The 22,933-nt window shown below is 40.2% G+C and overlaps 1 protein-coding gene and 1 long non-coding RNA gene across 7 annotated transcripts in view; one reads left to right on the plus strand and one right to left on the minus strand.

The window, feature by feature from the left end:
* LOC125177142 (uncharacterized) overlaps nt 1–12,307 on the minus strand; it is a 39,536-nt gene extending 27,229 nt beyond the window's left edge. For both annotated transcript variants that reach the window (XR_007156518.1, XR_007156517.1), the window contains exons 1-2: nt 12,174–12,307; nt 8,745–8,832 (exon numbers count right to left, since the gene is read on the minus strand). This is a non-coding gene — a long non-coding RNA (uncharacterized LOC125177142). The remainder of the gene's footprint in view (nt 1–8,744; nt 8,833–12,173) is intronic.
* Nucleotides 12,308–12,415: 108 nt separating this feature from the next.
* The window catches only part of NUCB2 (nucleobindin 2), a 36,727-nt gene continuing 26,209 nt past the window's right edge, over nt 12,416–22,933 (plus strand). Inside the window, exons 1-2 of one of the 5 annotated variants that reach the window (XM_047879221.1) lie at nt 12,416–12,555; nt 18,746–18,897. The gene's annotated coding sequence lies outside the window, so the exon portion shown is untranslated. Of the gene's footprint in view, nt 12,623–13,878; nt 13,901–18,745; nt 18,898–22,933 lie in introns of those variants that run through there. The other 4 variants (XM_047879224.1, XM_047879222.1, XM_047879220.1 and 1 more) reach the window with 4 other exon arrangements.

Genomic DNA, 22,933 nt, shown 5'->3' on the forward strand with positions numbered 1-22,933 from the left:
TTTACAATCCATGGAATATATACCTCAGGATTCTTCACACTAGTTTATTCTTTCTTTCTTTTTTTTAAGATTGTTAAGTGGGAGTAGGATTATTGTTTTAAGGATATTATAAAATTTTGGGGGTATGAATAGACTAATTTTTAAAGTAAGAGACTCTTGAAATTATGGTCATTATAACATGGATCTAGATATTATGACTTCCTGTTATTAATATTTATCTCCTATATGTTAATCACTATAATATCAGTAGGCAGAGAATACAATTTCCATTCTATTTCTTTCTTTTTTTTTTTAATTTTTTTAAAATATTTTTTTCAACGTTTATTTATTTTTTGGGGGACAGAGAGAGACAGAGCATGAACGGGGGAGGGTCAGAGAGAGAAGGAGACACAGAATCGGAAACAGGCTCCAGGCTCTGAGCCATCAGCCCAGAGCCCGACACGGGGCTCGAACTCACGGACCGCGAGATCGTGACCTGGCTGAAGTCGGACGCTTAACCGACTGCGCCACCCAGGCGCCCCTCCATTCTATTTCTAAAGAAAAAAAAATACAAAAACAAAAATCAAATCCCTTTGCTAAAACACTAAGAAAAAAAAATCCCTAACAACATAATGACCTAACATAATTAGGTGATCTTCCTTTCATCCATTCAACCAATACGTATTGTTTAAAAACTTCTTTTAAATGTTTATTTAGTTTTGAGAGAGAGAGAGAGAGAGAAAGACAGAGCATGAGCAGGGGAGGGGCAGAGAGAGAGGAAGACACAGAATCTGAAGCAGGCTCTAGGCTCTAAGCTGTCAGTACAGAGCCTGATGTGGGGCTTGAACTCAGGAACCAAAAGATTGTGACCTGAGGCAAAGTTGGACGCTTAACCAAATGAGCCCCCCCGGGAGCCCCTCAGCAAATATGTATTGACTGCTTACTATATGCATCAGACACTGTGCTACGCTCTGGGTAAATAGTGATAGACCAAATAAGATCGTATGGTCTAGTGAGAGAGGCAGATAAAAACAATTAAGGAAAGAAGTGTGTATATATGAATATCTATATATGTAAATGAATTTCACATACACACATACATATACTCTTAGGGAGAATAATAGAAAGGAAGACAGGGAAATTACTTTAGATTGAGTGGTCAGAGAGGATTTTTCTGAGGCAGTGGCACTTGAATTCTAATAAGAAAGATCCAGCCATGTAAAATATAGGGGAAACAGTGGTTACTGAAGTGTGTACAGCTTGGGCAAAAGCCTTAGCTTTTTTCTAAGAACAAAGAAACCAACATGGCTAGGGTATAGTGACTGAGAAGGGTTGTGAGAAATGAGGCTGAATGGAAAGATAGGAGACATCATGAAGAGCCTTGATAGAAGAGTAAGGAGTTTGGATAAGGAGCCATTGTTTTCTTTGTATTATGTTTTTATCTTAAAAAAAATTTTTTTTAATGTTTATTTTTGTGAGAGACACAGAGCGTGAGTGGGGGAGGGGCAGAGAGAGAGAGAGAGAGAGAGAGAGAAGACACAGAATTAGAAACAGGCTCCAGGCTCTTAGCTGTCAGCACAGAGCCTGAAGTGAGGTCTGAAGCCACAGACTACAAGATCATGACCTGAGCCAAAGTCGGAGGCTCAGGAGGGTCTATAGACTGAGCCTCCCAGGCACCCTGAAGCCACTGTTTTCATATAGAGCAGGGCTATGTTTTGAAGATCACCTCCAACTGCTGTGTGGAGAATGGATTGTAGGGGATCAAAGTGGGGCAGGACACTAGTTTGAGGCCATTTGCAGTATTCCAGTGAGAAATGATGATGACTTGGGCGGGGCTGATAGCAGAAGAGAGAGATATCATGTACCTTGGAGGTAGAATCAACAGAATGTGTTGATGGATTAGTTAGGTAGTATGAAGGAAAACTAAGAATCAAGGATGACTCACAGGGTTGTGGCTTGAGCAACTGGGTGCGTACCATTTACTGAAATGAGAAAGATAGAATGCTGAATAGGTTCTCTGGGAAGCAGATGTTAAGACAGAGGTGTAAAAGGTTTATCAGGGAATAACACTACTAAAAGGAAAAGAAGCAGAAGCAGAATTGTGAAGAGGGAGGTCACAGAAAGTGATGCAAAGCTGATCATCTCTGCCAGCCTAATGGGGAGCTCCAGGGCAAAGACTACGAGCTAGTGGAGTTCTGCACTGGAGTAGGCCCTTGTACTACCACCTTGCTTGTTCACTGGCTGGGAGCCTCCCCAAGAAGAGTATGCTCTCAGTTATATTCTAAGAAGAGTGTAACTTTGGCTCTAAAGCTGAGGTGGACCCTGAAGCAAGTAAGAACTAGAGGCTGTCAGCTAACCACACTCCTCAGAGCTGGGTAGCCAGTCCTTTCTTGAAGGGGATGTTAGCAGTATATCTCCATGCCTCCCACAGTGAACAACAGGTAGGAAAAGATCAAGAACTTAGTTTTAGACAAGAGGGTGAATTAAGATAGTTAATTATATCATTGAGTCATCAAAAATTTATAGGGCTTCTCTAATAGGCCATTCAAATAGAAATACCATGCACAGAGTTGGAGGCAGTCTAGAGTTTGAAACAGATGTTTGGGCGGGAGATAACTGAGAATTAGCATAAGTATATTTAATGTAATGGACTGGCTGGGATCACTCAGTAAGATTTAAAATTGTTTTTAACCCTGAGAGGTATCATTTTTTTAGGGACTGCTTGGAGGTAATTGTGTTGTCAAATTGACCAGAGGGACAAGGGGGTAGGGTCTAGGAATGTAAAACATCCTGAAATACATGGCAAATCCTGCTCAATGGAGAAGTGCCCAACACAAAACACCAATAACTGGCCCTAGACAGAGAAGTGGTTCCAGAACCAACACCTGAGACATTCCAACTTTTAGAAGCTGGGTAATGGAGAAGAATGTTGCAAAGGAGACTGAAAGGAGTGTTTAGAAAGGTAGAAAGAAAACTAGGAGAAAATGGTATCAGATGCCAAGAATGTAAAGTATTTAAAAGAGAGAGAAGTTAGCAGCAAAGAATTCTGCTAACAGTTGAACAAGATGAAGACAGGAAACTGTCCATTCAAAGGTGAGCAATCTAAGGGGAGTGGAGGAGGTGAAAGCTAGATTGGCATAAACTGAGAGTAAAAGGGAGGGGAGCAAGTAGAGAAAGGAAATTTTAAAGGAATTTGAGCAAACAATAACCAGAGAAAGAATTTAGAGGGTGATTTGGAATCAAGGTAAGGATTTTATTTCAAATATTTTATTTTATTTGATTTTACTTTAATTCTATTCTTTTTATTTTTTTATTTTTTTATTCTATTCTATTTTTTTTTATTTTTTTTTTAATTTTTTTTTTCAACGTTTATTTATTTTTGGGACAGAGAGAGACAGAGCATGAACGGGGGAGGGGCAGAGAGAGAGGGAGACACAGAATCGGAAACAGGCTCCAGGCTCTGAGCCATCAGCCCAGAGCCTGACGCGGGACTCGAACTCACGGACCGCGAGATCGTGACCTGGCTGACTCACGGACCGCGAGATCGTGACCTGGCTGAAGTCAGACGCTTAACCGACTGCGCCACCCAGGCGCCCCTATTCTATTCTATTTTTAAGTAGGCTCCATGCCCAGCATGGAGCCCAATAGTCTGGCTCAAACTCACAATCCTGAAATCAAGACCTGAGCTGAGATCAAGAGTTGGATGCTTAACCAACTGAGCCATCTGAGTGCCCCTCAAATATTTTATTATGAAAGTTCTAAACACACAGAAAAATGGAACAAATTTCACAGCAAGTATCACTAAATTCTATAATAAAAATGTTACTCTATTTCCTTTATCAAATCTTTTTATCTATCCATAAGAAAGGGATTTTTAAAGATGGAAAACATTCTTAGAGCATGTTTGTATGCCTAGAGTGTGATTCAATAGGTAGAGGAGATAAATGATACAGGAAAGAAAGAGGATAGTCAAGTGAAAAAAGTGAAGTCCTTGAAAACTGAGTGAGGGGAATGGATTCAGAATATAAGTCAAGGGACTGCCTTTTATTGTTACAGAAGGAAAGAAAGGAAATGACTACAGAATCATGTAGGTTTGTGGATTTGGTAGTAGGAAAATGTGGCAGACACTACACTGTTGCTTAATCAACAGCTCAGGCCCTCTTCTCTTGAGAATAGAGCCCAAAATTTGGCACCAGTGGCCCAGACCTAGGGAGTTAATAGTGACTGGTATCAGCCAGTCATGACAGTCGCATTCCCCTTTGCCAGATACTAACTTTCCCATCATATCTTGCAGCTAAGAAAATGACCATATAGCCTATTTCTAGTCTATGGAACTTAAGAGTTGTTTGCTGAGGGGGCTTCAGTGAAAGCTTTTCCTTTGCTAAGAAAAGGGGAAGGAACTTCTGACATAAAAGGACCTTTGTTGCTTTCCTCAAACTCCTATGTTTTTCCTATTTTTGAATGTGGTCAAGTTCATGATGCAGGAAGTATAATAGCCATCTTTCAACCTTCAATAAACTTGAAAATGAAAAGCTAGAGCTGAGAAAAGGAAAGAGACTATCATGACACTGTTTAGCAGCCGAAGCAATGCTGACTGCTATTTACCTCCAGACTTATGTTTTTTTGAGTTTATTTATTTATTTTGAAAAAGAGTGTGAGTGAGTGCATGCAAGTGGGGGAGGGGCAGAGAGAGAGAGAGAGAGAGAGAGAGAGAGAGAGAGAGAGAATCCCAAGCAAGCTCTGTGCTCAACGCAGGGTTCAGTTCCACAAACTGAGATGATGACCTGACTCAAAATCAAGGGTTGGATGCTTAACTGGACTGAGTCACCCAGGGGCCCCTGCTCCAGACTTATTTTTATCACAGAAAAATAAACTCCAATTCATTGAAGCCTCTGTAGTCAGGTTTTATGTCATTTTAGCTGAATACAGATATAGAATACGAGGGAAGTATGGTGGCTATTCCTTTTTTACTGCTGAACACCTCTTCCTAGCTTGATTCTGGTTATAGACTCTATTTCCAGGCCACAGGAATAGATACCTAATCTAAACAGAACTTAGATTCTTTCTGCTGAAAATTTTAAACTTAATTAGGAATATCCAAAGACATAAGGAGATAATCTATTATCCCTTCTAGAAAGAAGGCCCAAGATCTCTTGCCCCGGGAATTGTTTTCCTGCTTAGTCTGTCTTTGAGTTACTCAATTATCCTCTCAATAAATCTCTCTTTTCTTTAAGTTAGCTAGAATTGGTATCTGTTGTTTTAAACCAATGGTTCTCAAATAGGGAGATTTTGCCTTATAAGGGATATCTGGCAATTTCTGGAGATATTTTTGGTTGCCACAACCGAGGGTGGTATTTTTGGCATCTAGAATGAAGATACCAGGGATGTGGGTAACATCTATAATACACAGTACAATCCCCCCAACAAAACATATTTGACACAAGGTATCAGTAATGCTGTTGTTGAAAAATCCTGTTTTAAAACAAGATTTCCTTAACTTGTACAAGGAGCTTCTCAACAAAGCTGACTTAAGATCAAGTGAAAATGAGTGGGAATGTCAAATGGGAGGTCTAAGGAGCAAGAAACATGGAATGGCCTTCGTAAGTATGCAAGAGAGAATATGCTAAACACTGGAAGATTGCTGGGCAGTGGTTAGAGTCTGTCTGAGGTTGGTGACCATGAATTTAGAGACATGGGTCTAATGATATTTCTCTAGCAATACAGAACTACATTGCTAGAGACAAGGAAAAGGAATATTTTGAGTTTATCCACGGCTGGGTTTTTCTTCAGGTGAGAGAAATACAGGGAAAGAAATACAAGGGAGTTGATGTTTATATGGGACTTATATTACTGATGAACCAGAGAAATTAAGCTAGATAATGAAGGAAGAAATAATGAGAGAGCTGATAATAAACACCGATGAGAAAGAAAAATTACGAAAATAATCCCATTTACAATTGCATCAAAAAGAATAAAATACCTAGAAAATAAATTTAACCAAGGAGATGAAATACCTATACACTGAAAACTGTAAGACATTGATGAAAGAAATTGAAGAAGACACAAATAAATGAAAAGATATTCCATGCTCATGGACTAGAAGAATTAATACTGTCAAAATTTCCATACTTACCCAAAGCAATCTATAGATTCAATATAATCCCTATCAAAATTCAAGTGATATTTTTTACAGAAATAGAACAATCCTAAAATTAATATGTAACCATAGAAGACCCCAAGTAGCCAAAGCAATCGAGAAAGAATAACAAAGCCAGAGGCTTCACACTTTCTGATTTCAAACTATATTAGAAAGCTATAGTAATCAAAACAGTATGGCATTGGCATAAAAACAGACATAATAGCTCAGTGGAACAGAATATCCAGAAATAAACTCATGCATATATGGCCAATTAATTATTGACAAAGGAGCGAAGAATGAACAATGGGAAAGGATAGATTCTTCAGTAAATGGTGTTGGGAAAACTAGACAGCAACAAGTCAAAGAATGAAACTGGACCACTATCTTACACCATAAACAAAAATCAATTCAAAATAGATTAAATACATAATGTAAACCTGATACCATAAAACTCCTACAGGAACTTCAACATAGGTGTAAGCACCTTAACACAGGTCTTGTTGATGACCTTTTAGAACTGACACCAAAAGCAAAGGTAAGAAACACAAAAATTAACAAATGGGACTACATCACATACAAAAGTCTCTGCACAGCAAAGGAAACCATCAGCAAAATTAAAAGGCAATCTATGGAATGGGAGAAAACATTTGCAAATCATATGTCTGGTAAGGTGTTAATAACTAAATATATAAAGAACTCATACAACTCAATAGCCAAAAAAACAAAAAAAAAAAAAAAAAAAAAGGAGTGCCTGGCTGGCTCAGGCAATAGAGCATGCAACTCTTGATCTCGGGGTCTGGGTTCAATCCCCATGTTGGGTGTAGAGATTACTTAAAAAAATATAATTTAAAAATTAGCAACAGACCTGAATAGACATTCAAATGGCCAACAGACACATGAAATGATGCTCAATATCATTAAGCATCAGAGAAATGCAAGTCAAAACCACAATGGAATATCACCTCACTGACATACCTGTTAGAATAGCTATTATCAAAAAGACAAGAAATAACAAGTATTGGAAAGGATGTGGAAAAAAGGAAACCCTTGTGCACTGTTGGTAGGCGTGTGAATTGGTGCAGCCACCATGGGAAGTAATACGGAGGTTTCTTAAAAAATTAAAAATAGAACTACCATATGATCCAGCAATTCCACAATTGGGTATTTATCTCAATGAAATGAAAACACTAACTTGTAAAGATACCTGCATCTCCAAGTTCATTGCAGCATTATTTACAGTAGAAACAACCTAAGTGTCCACTAATGGATGAATGGATAAAGAGATTATGGTATTGATATACAATGGAATAATTTGGCCATAAAAATAAGAAAACCCTTGGGGCGCCTGGGTGGCGCAGTCGGTTAAGCTTCCGACTTCAGCCAGGTCATGATCTCGCGGTCCGTGAGTTGGAGCCCCGCGTCAGGCTCTGGGCTGATGGCTCAGAGCCTGGAGCCTGTTTCTGATTCTGTGTCTCCCTCTCTCTCTGCCCCTCCCCCGTTCATGCTCTGTCTCTCTCTATCCCAAAAATAAATAAACGTTGAAAAAAAAAATTAAAAAAAAAAAAAGAAAGAAAACCCTGCCATTTGCAACAGTGTGGATGGACCTTGAGGACATTATGCTAAATGAAATAAGTCAGATAGAGAAAGACAAATATCATATGATTTCACTTATATGTGGAAAGTAAAAACAAAACTGAACTCAAAGACAGAACAGATTGTGGTTGCCAGATCTAGGGGGTGGGGAGTGGGTGAAATAAGTGAAGGTGGTCAAAAGGTACAAACTTGCAGTTATAAAATAAATAAATCCTGAGGATGTAAAGTATAGCATGGTGACTATAGTTTAAAAATACTGTATTGCATTTTTAAAAGTTGCTAAAAGAGTAAATCTTAAGTCTCATCACAAGAAAATAATTTGTAACTATGTATGGTAACGGATGTTAACTAGACTTATTGTGGTGATCATTTCACAATATATACATATTGAATATATAATTTTGAAACATTATGTTGTCTACCTGAAACTAATATAATGTTATTTGTCAATTACATCTCAATGAAGAAAAAAAAAAAGAAAAAAACCCCCGATGAAGTCACGTTGATCCAGATCAAGTGGTATCCCCTAGACCTTGTTAGAAATGCAGAATCTCAGGCCTCATTATAGATCTACTGAATCAGAAGCTGCATTTTAGCAAGATCCCCAGGTGATTTGTACGCACATTAGAAGCAATGGATTAGAGGATTTTATGAAGGTGAAAATTTTTGCACTGAGGATACTGAAAAGGTAATTCTGGCAGAATTTTCTAAATCAGGGGTTAGCGATTCTTTTTTCTATAAAGAGTTAGGTAGTAAATATTTTTAGTGTTGAGGGCCAAAAGGTCTCTGTTACAACCACTCAACCCTGCAATTGTAGTACAACAACAACCAGAGACAGTACATAAACAAATGAGTGTGAGTATGGCTGTGTTCCAAGAAAACTATTCACAAAAACAGGCAGTTGTTTGACTTGGTCCAAGGGCCATAGTTTTGGTCATAGTGCTGACCTCTGTACTAGATCTTAATAAAAATGAGTAAGTCTTGGCTCCCAGGTAGAGCGTACTATTGAGTTTTCTTGTGTCTGATTACTTACTTTCTCTTCAGTAAATACTCATGCCTGCCTCCCTCTACCTTCTTCTGAACACAATGAAGAGCTTGGCCAGCTGATGTTCTGTGGGATCCTAGAAGAATTGAGAACTGTAAGAATGGAGGTATTAGGAAGCCAGATCTCCTTGACACCATTTTTTTTCCTGCTGGAAATATCAACAGATGTGCAATGGGGGCAGGCTTCACATCAGCTGGTTCTCAGGAATTGTTCCCTTTCATTTTCTCCTCGCCGCCAGTAAATTCATTTTGAGCTTCTCATCTGAGCTGAGGGAAATCAAGAAAGATACTTTATCCTTGCGTAGACCAGGTTGAGCAATAGCCCCTTGATGGCAGTGGCAGTGATAATCAGATAGGGATTCAAAGTTAACAGGCTGGGGGTGGGGGTGGGGGAAGGGAAGAGAATAATATCTATTGAGCATCTCCTTTCTTTTTTTTTTTTAATTTTTTTTAACGTTTATTTATTTTTGAGACAGAGAGAGACAGAGCATGAACGGGGGAGGGGCAGAGAGAGAGGGAGACACAGAATCTGAAGCAGGCTCCAGGCTCTGAGCCATCAGCCCAGAGCCTGACGCGGGGCTCGAACTCACGGACCGTGAGATCATGACCTGAGTTGCAGTCGGACGCTTAACCGACTGAGCCACCCAGGCGCCCCGAGCATCTCCTTTCTAACACTTTATATACATCATTCGAATCATTACAGTAAGTCCAATACTAAGATCCCAGGATACAGATGTAGAAACTGAAACCAATATTTTATCAAACATTAAAATAGCAGTTACTGTATGCCAGGCACTGGTCTGCTTCACAAATATAAACTCATTTAATCTTTAGAACTCTAGGAGGGGAAACTATCATTGTTTCCATGTTATTTTTATTTTATTTTATTTTATTTTATTTTATTTTATTTTAATTTTTGAGAGAGCAAGCAAGCTTGAGTTGGGGAGAGGGGCAGAGGCAGAGAATCTTTTTTGTTAATGTTTATTTTGGAGAGAGAGAGTGCAAGCATGAGCGGGGAAGGGGCAGAGAGAGAGGGGGACAAAGGATCTGGAACAGGCTCTGTGCTGACAGCTGACAGCCTGATGCGGGGCTTGAACTCATGAACCCTGAGATCATGACCTGAGCCCAGGTCAGATGCCTAACCGACTGATTCACCCAGGTGCCCCTTATTGTCTCCATATTAGATATGGGGAAACGATGCTATGGAGAAAGGTTAAGGAATTTGCCAGAGGAAATTAAGTTAATAAAGATAGAGCTGGGTGTTTAATCCAAGCAGGACTGGGACCCAGTTCTGATTCCAAAACCTTGTTTTTTCCCCCTTGTACTGTAATAATAGTATGTTTTCCAGTCTTCCTCCCCAATAGGAGATTTTCCATTGGTGCTAAACCCCCTAAGTTTGGGGTTACCTATTAAGTAAAGTAACATTTCCTTATTAGTCCCATAATAGAGGATGTTTTCAGGGCTCATTATAACGTTTCTATTTTTCTCTACCACAAAACAACATTTATTAGTATAAGAGATGCGGCTGCCTGCTTTATATGCACATGACATTCTGAAATATTTTCCTCAGCAATTTCTCCTAATCCTGGATCTTGCTGGTTAATCTTTGTTTATCCTGTCTTCCTTGTCTTCTCTCTCTGTTCATGCCAGAATATTGCTGAGAACAATGCTGGCATCTCAGCCACCAAGCTATCCTTTTTACTTCCATTTTATTGCTGGGCTGATCCAATTTTCTTATTTTCCATTATTCATCTCCTTGGATTAGTATAAATAATCTAGATAGATTATTACCAGATCTTTCAGGGTCTCCCCTTAAAGGGTCTATCTCGAATCTCAGTGTCTGGATTAGGCACTATGCGTTTGGCCCTGTGGCAGATAATGGGGAATAAAAATGTGGAGGATAGTTCCTGCCTTTAATGTGTTTACAGTTTAGCATTTTCCACAGTGTTGAGATGTGGTATTGTCTCTTGATCTGACACTAATATCGATTACTAATGATACATAACCAATACGCAATAATATTTCCCATGTTTTTCAAATTGAAATGCAGTGCTCCTACACCATAACCTCTTGAATATCCTTTCTTACTCTAGTGCTTTTGCTTTCCAATCTACCCATCGGAACAGAACATGATAATTTTCCTTACATTTATGTGTTATTAAACCTTCATTAGAGGCAGAGTCACAACATTCTAAGACTTTGATGATGGTAAGGGAGAAAGTTTAAGATTTTGATTTAAAGAAAACAGACAAGAGTTTCTAACTGAACCTTAAAAAGGTTGGAGGCACTGTTCTAAGTATGTTGATGGGAAGTGTGTCAGAGCAAAGTTTGCTGGTCTTAGACACCAAAGACTTGAATGACAGTCGCTAAGCCACTAAGGTGAGAATGGCTAACATTTATTGACCATTTACTATGTGCCTGTCACTTTTTTTTTTTAATTTTTTTTTCAACGTTTATTTTTGGGACAGAGAGAGACAGAGCATGAACGGGGGAGGGGCAGAGAGAGAGGGAGACACAGAATCTGAAGCAGGCTCCAGGCTCTGAGCCATCAGCCCAGAGCCTGACGCGGGGCTCCAACTCACGGACCGCGAGATCGTGACCTGGCTGAAGTCGGACGCCCAACCAACTGCGCCACCCAGGCGCCCCGTGCCTGTTACTTTTCTACTAACGCTGTAAGAAGGGTTCTATTATTATCCTCATTTTACAGACAAGGAAACTGAGGCACAAAGCGCTTAAGTAACTTGGAATGCCTATGATAAACTGAATCCGGTTTTGCAACATAGGCAGTCTGGCTCCAAATTGGTGCAGTTAGTTATTACCCTCCATTACTTCCTGATAAAAAGAAGTAACCATTATTAACACATATGCAGCAGGTTCTGTACCGGTTTTCTGGAATGTTATACTCATCTAATGCTCACTAATAACTCTGAGGTAGATACTATTTTTTGCAAGCTAGAAAACTTAAGGCTCAGAGCGCTACTATTATTTGGCAGACTCAAGCGCAGCCTCGAGGCTCCAAAAGTTTCTGTAACCCTCGAAACACGAACTACGTACATCTTGGAGCCTCAGTCAGGTTTCCCATCTTTAAAGTGAGGGGGGTGGTGGAGTAGCGTCTCAGTTCTACGAGGGGAGGGTATAGAGAAAAGAGACGTGTGCACAGAGGGGTGTGAAAGGGGTAGTAAAAAGCAGTCAAGCTCAGCGGCCGAGCGCCTTCCATAACCCGGGTGGGTGAGGTTGCAAAGGGGACACAGATTCCCGCCAGGGAGGAGGCCGGGGTTGTTAGCCCCGAGCGAGGCCTGTAGGCGAAAACGGGCCTGACAGCCTGTGTCTGACGGGTCTGGGCGCTGCCTACGCAGGCCAGCAGCCAAAGGGGAGGCGATCCCTGGGGGTTTGTCCCGATCCCGGGGCAGCACCTCACCCGCCCAAATCCTGCTTCGCAGGCCTCTCCATGAAAGCCAGAGAAGGAAGGGGCGCGGCTTCCCGGTCCGCGTCGTAGAGCGCCACGTCCCTCTTGGCTTAGGCTCCCCCAGGCTCCTTCGCGTTCTTGCTCCACACCGCCCTCCTCTCAGCCGGCGGGCGCGGCCTCGTCTCCGCCCCCGCCAATCGGCAACTTCCGCGATCCCACTCGGACCAATCAGCAGCTGCCGGAGGGGCGGGGGCTGTCGCCAAGGCAGCGAGGAGGCGGGAGAGCGCGGTCAGTGAGGTATAGAGCGAAAAATCGCGGGCGGGGGGCTGGAGAGACAGGTTTGTGCACTGCGTCCATTCAGCAGGCGGAGCCTTGCACGCCGAGATCCGGCGAGGTAAGGCCGGTGGCCCCAGGTGGGTGCGGATCCTCAAGGCTGGAGGCTGGAGCGGGTCCTGAGATAGGTAGGGCTCAGGTTTTCGCCTGCCTTACGCTGCAGTGAGAATGGAGAGGGGGAGCAGCATAGTGGGTGGGCAAGGGTGGAGGGGCGCTTCCAGTTGCATCCTGAGGCGTAGGGTCCCTTTCTCCACTCCACTAGCTGCAGGGCACCCAAGCTTTCTTTGGGGTAGATGAGGGTGACAGGCTCTTGGCGGGAAGCAGGCGTGGGTGAGTGCAGGACAGAGATTCAGAAGGGGTCCACCCCACCTTGGCAGGTTGATGGGCGAGGGAGGTGCCCACTGCTAAGGGGGGTGTACCCATCAGCTCCCTGCTTATGCTCATGATTCCCCGCGCGGTCGAGCAAAACTAGGCCGGCGAATCCTGCTGTTCTGCCGGCCTGTTAAGCCGGCAACCCTTGACACTTAGGAGAGAAAGTTCAAGTCAGTTGTGGTATTGTTTTCCCTTATGTGACAAACCTTTGGTGTGAGATGAGATCTTTCGGTTTCTGAAATGGTACTTCCTTGTTGTGTTTCCTAAATGGTAACTTAGTAAGCAAATGGAGTTATTGTGGTTTGTGGTGGCAAATGGCCTTGGTTGGCAATTATTTTACAATATCCAGGTATTTTACAATATGGAGGGGGGCGGGAGTGAGAAAGTATGAACATGAACCTTTGAACTATTATTCTGATTTCTGGGAGACAGAACCTCTTGAGATTTTCAGAGTGTTCACTAAACTCCTAAATTGGATAATGTACATTTACACTAGTGAATAAGTAAGTGCTCCCATGTAAGCCTTTTATTAAGGCTATTAAATCCATGGATGAATATGAACGAATATCAAATCACTTACTATTATCTTGGTTTAAAAAAGGGGAGGGTGAAAGGGGGAGGTTAAATGCAAGTATTTCTGATAGCCCATTTTGTCTGAAGGAGATTCTGGACTTTCTCTAAAGAATTGAAAAAATTGCCTAGACAATTGCTTTATGGAATTTGTTAAAATAGTATGGCTAATGGATTTGGATCTGATATGCACATATTTCGGACAGTTCTGTTTGAAGGAGATTCTGGACTTCCCCTTGATGAGACAGTTGCTTTAAGGAATTTGTTAAAAGTAGTATGACTAGTGGTATAGTAGATTTGGATCCTATAACTAATGGCTTCTTTTATGATCTATTTAAAATTTTTGTTTCTTAAGGCCTTCCCTGGTGAATTCTGTTGAATAATTAGAGTCAGGCAATATCCAGATTCTCGCATCTTGTCCCTTATGGAAATTACCTCAGGATTCATCCTGATTAAAGCTGAATGTGAGTTCTTGTTTTATAAAACTTGATCAGCAAGTTCAACAAATGCTGAGCAAACAAATGCCTCAACAAATATTCCTCAGTTAATAGGGCCCAAAATTTTAAAAAATGGAAATTTAGAATTAGAAATCTCAAATAATATTACTGTCGTCATTGGGGTGAACGTGGGAACTTCTGTTTCTCATCTTGTTCTTTAAACTCCCCATGATCTGGGGCATCTGGGTGGCTCAGTCAGTTAAGCATCTGACTTCGGATCAGGTCATGATCTCATGATTTGTGAGTTCAAGGCCCACATCAGGCTCACTGCTATCAGTGCAAAGCCTGCTTCAGATTCCGCCCCCCCCCCCCCTTCCCCTGCTTGAGTTCTCTCAAAAAAATAAACATTAAAAAAAAACCAAAAAACTCTCCATGATCAGTCTCACTTTCTAGTGATAAATTCATATCTGTCTCCTGTGGTTACTCATGCTGTTCTCTTCCAGCTGTCTTAATTAATTTACCCATCTTGCAAGGACCAAGTCCTGGGTGTGTTTACCTTATTCTGCTCTCTGGAGGTACTTACTGTTCGTATCACACATTTTGTTTACTTCATTCAGCATGCTTTTTGTCAAGTTGGTTTGTGCTCTGTAAATACCAGTTAAAATGAAATGCACAGTGAAAGCAATGAGGGTACCTTTTAAAACACTAGCTATTGATTATCGTCACTAATATACACTATCAGCATGATCAATACCAGTGTCTTTGTGTTTTAGGATATGTTGTGTATCTCTATAGACATATCAACCTAATTTTGTTAGAATAATATTTAAAAGTTGCTTTCAGCTTTCTAAGGGCCCTTTTGATGACTGAGGGAAATACCTTTTTTTTTTTTTTTTTTTTTTTTTTAAATTTTTTTTTTCAACGTTTATTTATTTTTGGGACAGAGAGAGACAGAGCATGAACGGGGGAGGGGCAGAGAGAGAGGGAGACACAGAATCGGAAACAGGCTCCAGGCTCTGAGCCATCAGCCCAGAGCCCGACGCGGGGCTCGAACTCACGGACCGTGAGATCGTGACCTGGCTGAAGTCAGACGCTTAACCGACTGTGCCACCCAGGCGCCCCGGAAATACCTTTTAAGTATTGGGTAGCTGGAGGAATCAAGTGTAGGATTTTAAAATGTGTTGAAAATAATCCTTAAAATAGTCTTTGAAGTATTGTGGGTAATTGAGTTGACTATATTTGGTATGATAGATGATTAACTTTTTCTAAATAACTGAAAGTCTAGAAGGGGGAAATTTGTTACTTTTATGTTTGATACTTGCAATTAGTTTATAGACTTTAAAAAACAGGCTCCTAACAATTTCAAGTAATTTAAGGAAAAACCACATTCACTTATTGATTTTCAATCCAAAGTTAAAAAAACAACAACAACAACAACAACAACCATGAAATGGTGAAAGTTATACTTGATTAGAATTTGATGGCCAGATTCCAATCCTGGCTCTGTGAAATCATTTTGGCCAGGTCAGTTAGCTTCCTTATGCTTTATAACTTTTTATAAAAGTTTGGTCTGAACCAAACCACCTCTGAGATCATTTCTGGTCCCAGAATTGTCTGAGTTAAAATTTTTTTTTTTTTAATTTTTTTTCAACGTTTATTTATTTTTGGGACAGAGAGAGACAGAGCATGAACGGGGGAGGGGCAGAGAGAGAGGGAGACACAGAATCGGAAACAGGCTCCAGGCTCTGAGCCATCAGCCCAGAGCCCGACGCGGGGCTCGAACTCCCGGACCGCGAGATCGTGACCTGACTGAAGTCGGACGCTTAACCGACTGTGCCACCCAGGCGCCCCATGAGTTAAAAATTTTTAAAGCAACCTAACAGAAATTGAGATAGCCGTTGCATGCTTTTGTTTTTAGCAGAGTTTTTTAAAAATTAAAAAAAAATTAATTTGGCAGAGCTTTTTGGCATGTTGTATTTAAGTTATCTGAAGTGCAGTATACATGAATAATGGAGACATTGTAAATTTAATAAATTTTTTTTTATTGAGAGATACAGGTGAGAAACAGTATCTACTTTCATTAAGTAGGCCTATTATAAGGATACTGTAACCAGTTAAGGTTGAAAAAAGAGGCAGTATAATAGTTTCCTTGGTTGGTGTCCTTTTCCACAGATATGAGCATCAGAACATTAATGTCTATACTAATGTCTTGATACATGGAAAGGCGTGGAAAGGTTGGAGTCCAGCTCAGCTGGTCATACATCTGATACTTTACTTTGAATCTCACTATCCTGTTGACTCTCATTTGAAAAAAAATTTTAAAGTATTTATTTATTTATTTTGAGAGAGAGAGAGAGAGTGCACATACACACAGGTGGGAGGGGCAGAGAGGAAGAGAGAGAATCCCAAGCAGGCTCTGCAGTGTCAGCGCAGAGCCAGACATGGTGCTCAAACTCACAAAACCTGAGGTCATGTCCTGAGCCAAAACTAAGAGCCTATCCTTTAACTGCCTGAGCCACTCAGGTGCCCTGCCCCAATTTTTTAAATGTTTATTCATTTACTTTTGAGAGAGAGAGTGGGAATCAGTGAGGGGCAGAGAGAGAGATGGAAAGAGAGAATCCCTCGAGGGGCAGAGAGAGGGAGAAAGAGAGGAAGAGAGAGTGAGGGAGAGAGAGAGAATCCCATGCAGACTCCACACTGTTAGCATGGAGCCCGAAGCAGGGCTTGAGCTCACCTGAAGTGGGGCTCGAGCTCACCCAAAGTGGGGCTCAAAGTCACAGACCATGAAATCATGACCTGAGCTAAAGTCGGATGCTTAACGGACTGAGCCAATAAGTAATCTCTATGCCCAACATGGGGCTCGAACTCATGACTCCAAGATCAAGAGTCATACTCCACTGACTTAGCCAGTCAGGTATCCCAATATCTATACTAATGTCTTTTTTTTTTTTTTTTTTTTTTTTTAGCTGTTTATTCTTTTTTGTGGGACAGAGACAAAGTGCAAGTGGGAGAGGGGCAGAGAGAGAGGGAGACACCAAATCCGAAGGAGGCTCCAGGCTCTGAGCTGTCAGCACAGAACCCAATGCAGGGCTCAAACTTACGAAGGGCGAGATCATGATCTGAGCTGAAGTCAGATGCTTAACAAGCTGAGCCACCCATTAGCCCCTATACTAATGTCTTTTATTTTTTATTTTTTATTTTTGTTTTTGAGAAAGAGACAGAGTGTGAGTGGGGCAGGAGCAGAGCGAGAGGGAGACACAGAATCTGAAGCAGGCTCCAGGCTCTGAGCTGTCAGCACAGAGCCTGATGCAGGACTTTAACTCACAAACCGTGAGATCGTGACCTGAGCTGAAGTCAGACGCTTACCGACTGGGCCACCCAGGCGCCCCACTGATGTCTTGATACATGAAAGGGTTGGAGTCCAGCTCTGTTGGTCATACATCCCATACTTTATTTTGAATCTTGCTTTCCTGCTAACTCATTTTTAAAGGGAAAAATAGAGTTGAGTACCAGGGTACTGGTCTCCCTCATCACTGCTGGCATTGAGAAATTCTCAGAAGCCATTTATTTTTCTCTACCCCACTCCTCTTCACTGTTAGAATTATGATATTGACAGCAAGAGGATGTAACAATGGTTTCCTGGCTAAGGACAGTGCCTTGGAAAAAGAAACCTGGAACTCTTCTTTTAATCCCAGGGAGGAAGAAATTGTATTCCTCTTTTGTTGGATGTACTGTTTTCATTGGCCTACAGCTGCATCAGGACTTTGGTTATGGTAATGCTTAGAGGAGAGTTCTAAAGCGGCCTTTCCAGAAATGACACTTAAAGGTTGTATGTCAAACTGGTTTATTGCTTTTTAAGTTCTATAACTTTGGGTGCTTACAGAACAGATTTTCATTATATATAGAGCTGTTTCATTTTCAAAGACATGAAGGGCATTAATATTTATCGAGCATTTACTATTGCCATGTATTGTGCCAATTACCTTGTATTCATTCTTATCTTCATCCAATGAAAAACTTATGAAGAAGTATTAGTTCAGTTTATAGGTAGGAAAATTAAGAATCAGAGAGGCAAATAGCTTGCCGGTAAATGGGGAATGGTAAGGATTCAATCTGTTGTTTGTTTATTTTTGACCATGCTGTGTTAATAGAAGTCGTATCCCTTTCCAACATATAACATGCGTATGACCACTCTCATGCTTAGATGATTTTATCTTGATATACCATAAAAAGAAAGAAATACATGTATTCTTAAGATTTGAAGATATTTTATTTGCTTATTTTCTTTATAGACTGTTTAAAAGTAATTCATTTTGTTCACCAGTGAGTGTGCACGTGAGCCAACCACCCTGAATTTTATAGGTAGTGGGGTTTCAAAAAAGAAGATTTAAGCTATTTTGCTTTATTACAGATCACTGTGACTAAGACTGGGACGAAGGTTAGTCTTTTAAAGTGATGGTAAGGGTAAAGAAAGATTCTAGTTAAGGATTTTAAGAAAAAATTCAGTTAAGGATTTAATGGGAAAACTGACCCTATATCGTGAAGTTTCATTGCTGAGGAAGATAGGCTTTTAGTCTAAATTCTTATTTACAAGAAATACGGTAAAGCCTTGGTATAATAAATTAATATCTTTGCTTATTGTGGTCTTTGATTCTATTTATTTAATATTTCTCTTTCCCCTCCCCACTGGATTATGATATATTTTGGTCTCCTTACACATCATAAAAATTTAGTACTTTTCACAGGATGTGACAAATATATAATATCATATGCCATTACCACTGTAATAAGGCTAAATTTATGTTAAAAATACTGTTTTTCTTTCTCTCTCTCTCTCTCTCTTTTTTTTTTTTTTTTTTTTTTTACATTTAGAACCTGTTGAGTCAGTTTTTAGTGAAAAGCATTGACCTAGGAGCCAAGAACCATCTCTTCACTAATTTGATACTGTCCAAATCATCTTACCTCTCTGGATCTCAGTTGCCTGATCTGTAAAAAGGAGATAAAAATTCTTTATCTCTCTGAAGGTAAGTGATCGGTTAAGAGAGCAAAAAATAAAAACACATAGGCACAAAGTTCAGTAATTCTTTTGTTAGTAATGCTTCAGTTTCCCTTTTTTTCTGTTCTAGAATAATTGACCCAATAAACAAAATAATTAAGGGACTTACGTGTATAAAAATTACCTATTTTTCCCTTTTTTTATTCTTTTAATTCAAGTAAAATGAACATAAAGTATTATATTAGTTTCAGGTATGTAATATAATGATTCAGCAATTCTATGCATTAGTCAGTCATCATCAGTGTAAGTGTACTTTTAATCCCCTTCACCTATTTTTTCCTATCCTCCCATCCACCTCCCCTCTGGAAACCACCAGTTTGTTCTCTATAGTGAAGAGTCTTTTTTTGTTTGTCTCTTTTTTCTTTGTTCATTTGTTTTGTTTCTTAAATTCTGCATATGAGTAAAATCATATGGTATTTGTCTTTCTCTGACTGACTGATTTCTCTTAGCATTATACTCTCTAGGTCTATCCATGTTGTTGCAAATGGCAAGATTTCATTTTTTTTATGGCTGACTAATATTCCAGTATATCCATTCATCAAAGGATGGACACTTGGGTGGCTTCTATATCTTGGTTGTCATAAATAATGCTGCAGTGAACAGAAGGGAGCTTATATCTTTTCAGATTAGTGGTTTCATACTCTTTGGGTAAATAGCCAGCAGTGGAATTACTGGACCATATGATAATTTTATTTTTAATTTTTTAAAAATAATTTATTGTCAAGTTAGCTAACATACAGTGTATACACTGTAGTCTTGGCTTCATGAGTATTTTAAACTTTTTTGAGGAACAACCACACTGTTTTCCATAGTGCCTGCACCAGCTTGCATTCTCACCAATAGTGAATGAGGGTTCCTTTTTCTCCACATCCTTGCTGACATTTATTATTTCTTGTGTTTTTGATTTTAGCCATTCTGAGAGGTATGAAGTAATATCTCATTATTGTTTTGATTTGCATTTCCTTGATGCTCATTGATGTTGAGCATCTTTTCATGTGTCTGTTGGCCATTTCTATGTCTTCTTTGGAAAAATGCCTGTTGAGGTTCTCTGCCTATTTTTTTATTGGATCATTACTATTATTTTTGGTGTTGAGTTGTAGAAGTTTTTATTTATTTATTTAATTATTTATTTATTTATTTATTTATTTATAGCACGAGCTGGGAAGGGGCAGAGGGAGAGGGAGAGAGAGAATCTTAAGCAGGCTCTTTGCTCAATATGGATCTCACAACTGTGAGATCATGACCTGAGCTGAAATCAAGAGTTGGATGCTTATCTAACTGAGCCACGGAGGAGCCCCACAAATACTATTTTAATGCCTTTAAAGATGTTTTAATTAACAAAAAAAGGGTCATGCTATGCATTGTTTTATAAACAGCTTTTTTTGAGTTGCAATTGTTTATTTGATAGGCTACCTTCTACACTAGATTGAAAGGCCTATAAGGGTAAGGGCCATGTCTATCTTGTTTTATCTTGTCGTCTAGCATATCTGGTACATAGTGGACACTTAATAAATAGTTGCTAAATAAATATGTACAATAGTATAGAATATATGCTTCAATACAATTTATTTATATAAATTTTTTTTTTTTACATTTATTTATTTTTGAGACAGAGAGAGACAGAGCATGAACAGGGGAGGGGCAGAGAGAGAGAGGGAGACACAGAATCTGAAACAGGCTCCAGGCTCTGAGCTGTCAGCACAGAGCCTGACACGGGGCTTGAGCTCACGGACCATGAGATCATGACCTAAGCCGAAGTCGGACGCTTAACCTTAAGATCAAGCCACCGAGGCGCCCCTGCTTCAATACAATTTAAAAGAAGAGTAAAAGAGGAGGGTTGTGAGAGGGAGAAAAAGGTAGATGAAAGGTAGATGAAGGAGGAAAAAGGTAGATGAAGAAAAGGTAGATGAAGGAGAGATGAGAGAGGGAGAAAAAGGTGGATGAAGGAGGAAGAAGGTAGATGAAGGAGGAATTCCTATTATAAGGCAAGAGAAACAAGCTATTCTGTTTTCTGTACTCTCCACCCGTCTTACCCATGACCATTCTTTCTAACCATTTCCAGGATATCTCCCTGCAATCAAACAGGAAACTCTCCTCTCTCTCTCTCTCTCTCTCTCTCTCTCTCTCTCTCTCTCTCACACACACACACACACACACACCCACACACACACACACAGACCCCAAGTAAACTTGATCTGGATAACTACCGGTAGGCATTAATAGTTAAAAAATCCACCTCTGTATGTGAATGGGAGTTTTGATTTATCAGAGATAGGAGAAGAGAGATAAGCTTCCTTTTAGGACTTGGAAATTTAGGGAAATTATTTTTTTTTTATCTACTAAATGCTAGAAGAGGTTTCAGAATGCTGCTTACTTTGTAATTTTGCCCAAGGCTCCGATGCCCTTGTGCACAGTGGTTTCCATGCAGTCTGAATGGAGATCATGGACTGATTTGGAATTTCAGATCATTTGACATTACAGCATATATTATCTGCCTGTTCTGGTTCAATCAGTCTACTGTTTCAGCAGAGTTCTGCCCAGGTCTCTTCTTTAGATATCTTTTCTTCTTATGGAAGAAGAGGGTGATAAAGAAAAGGAGGCCGTTCTTACTGCCCAGATATTGGAAGAAAAGTAGGTTAGTTTCCCCATCTTCCTTTTGCCTCTCCTTATACCTCGTCTGTCCTCATTTTGTATGGGCATTTGCATGTTATTGAGTTTATGAAAATCTGTAAGTCTGTATCTGACACATTTGACATGATCTTGGTATTTAAAGAAATTTTTGCGTCATTACTTTTCTACTTGAGGTGCTAGAACATTTTCCATTTCTTTTGTTGTGATGCCAGTTGACATTCTTGAGGGCTTATTAAGAAGTAAATGTTTTAACAGAAAAAAAGACAAGCAAAAAAACAACTCTTAACTCTAGAGGACAAACTGGTGGTTACCAGAGAGGAGGTGGGTGTGGGGATGAGTGAAATAGGTAAAGAGGATTAAGAGTACACTTATCAGGATGAGCACTGAGTAATGCATAGAATTGTTGAACCAATACATTGTAGTCCTGAAACTAATAAAACATGGTTACATATACTGGAATTAAAAAAATATATTTTTTAAAAAGAAGTGAATGTTTTCATTACTAAGTTAGGACATTAGTAAGTTGATTGTCCTAATTACTTCTGGAATAAACACTAAAAGATTAGAAACTGTTAGAGGGAGAAAGTATTTTCTATTTTTAAAAAAGTTAAAAGAAATTAAAAAAAAATATTTATTTATTTTTGAAAGAGAGACAGACCATGAGCAGGGGAGGAACCGAGAGAGGGAGACACAGAATCTGAAGCAGGCTCTAGGCTTTGAGCTGTCAGCACAGAGCCCGACCCAAGTGGGGCTTGAACTCATGAACCACGAGATCATGACCTGAGCCCAAGTCAGATGCTTAAACTGACTGAACCACCCAGGCACCCCTAGTTTAAAAAAAAATTTAGGGGCGCCTGGGTGGCGCAGTCGGTTGAGCGTCCGACTTCAGCCAGGTCACGATCTCGCGGTCCGTGAGTTCGAGCCCCGCGTCAGGCTCTGGGCTGATGGCTCAGAGCCTGGAGCCTGTTTCCGATTCTGTGTCTCCCTCTCTCTCTGCCCCTCCCCCATTCATGCTCTGTTTCTCTCTGTCCCAAAAATAAATAAACGTTGAAAAAAAATTTAAAAAAAAAAAAAAAAATTTAATGTTAATTTTTATTTTTGAGAGAGAGAACACAAGTGACGGAGGTGCAGAGAGAGAAAGGGACAGGGGATCCGAAGTGGGATCTGTGCTGACAGATTATTGGTGCCCCAATAATTTGCATTTCTAACAAACTTCCAGGTGGTACTGGTGCTGCTGGCCCAGGGGTCACACTTTGAGAACCACTGCTTAAAAACAGTCAGAAGCTTTGGAGTCAGTTGGTCCCAGGCCCAAACTCTGGCTATATGACTTACTCCTGTGTGACCCAGATCAGGTTTTTAAACTGATATGTCTC

The sequence above is a fragment of the Prionailurus viverrinus genome, chromosome D1, assembly GCF_022837055.1.
Source record: "Prionailurus viverrinus isolate Anna chromosome D1, UM_Priviv_1.0, whole genome shotgun sequence".
Classification (NCBI taxonomy): domain Eukaryota; kingdom Metazoa; phylum Chordata; class Mammalia; order Carnivora; family Felidae; genus Prionailurus; species Prionailurus viverrinus.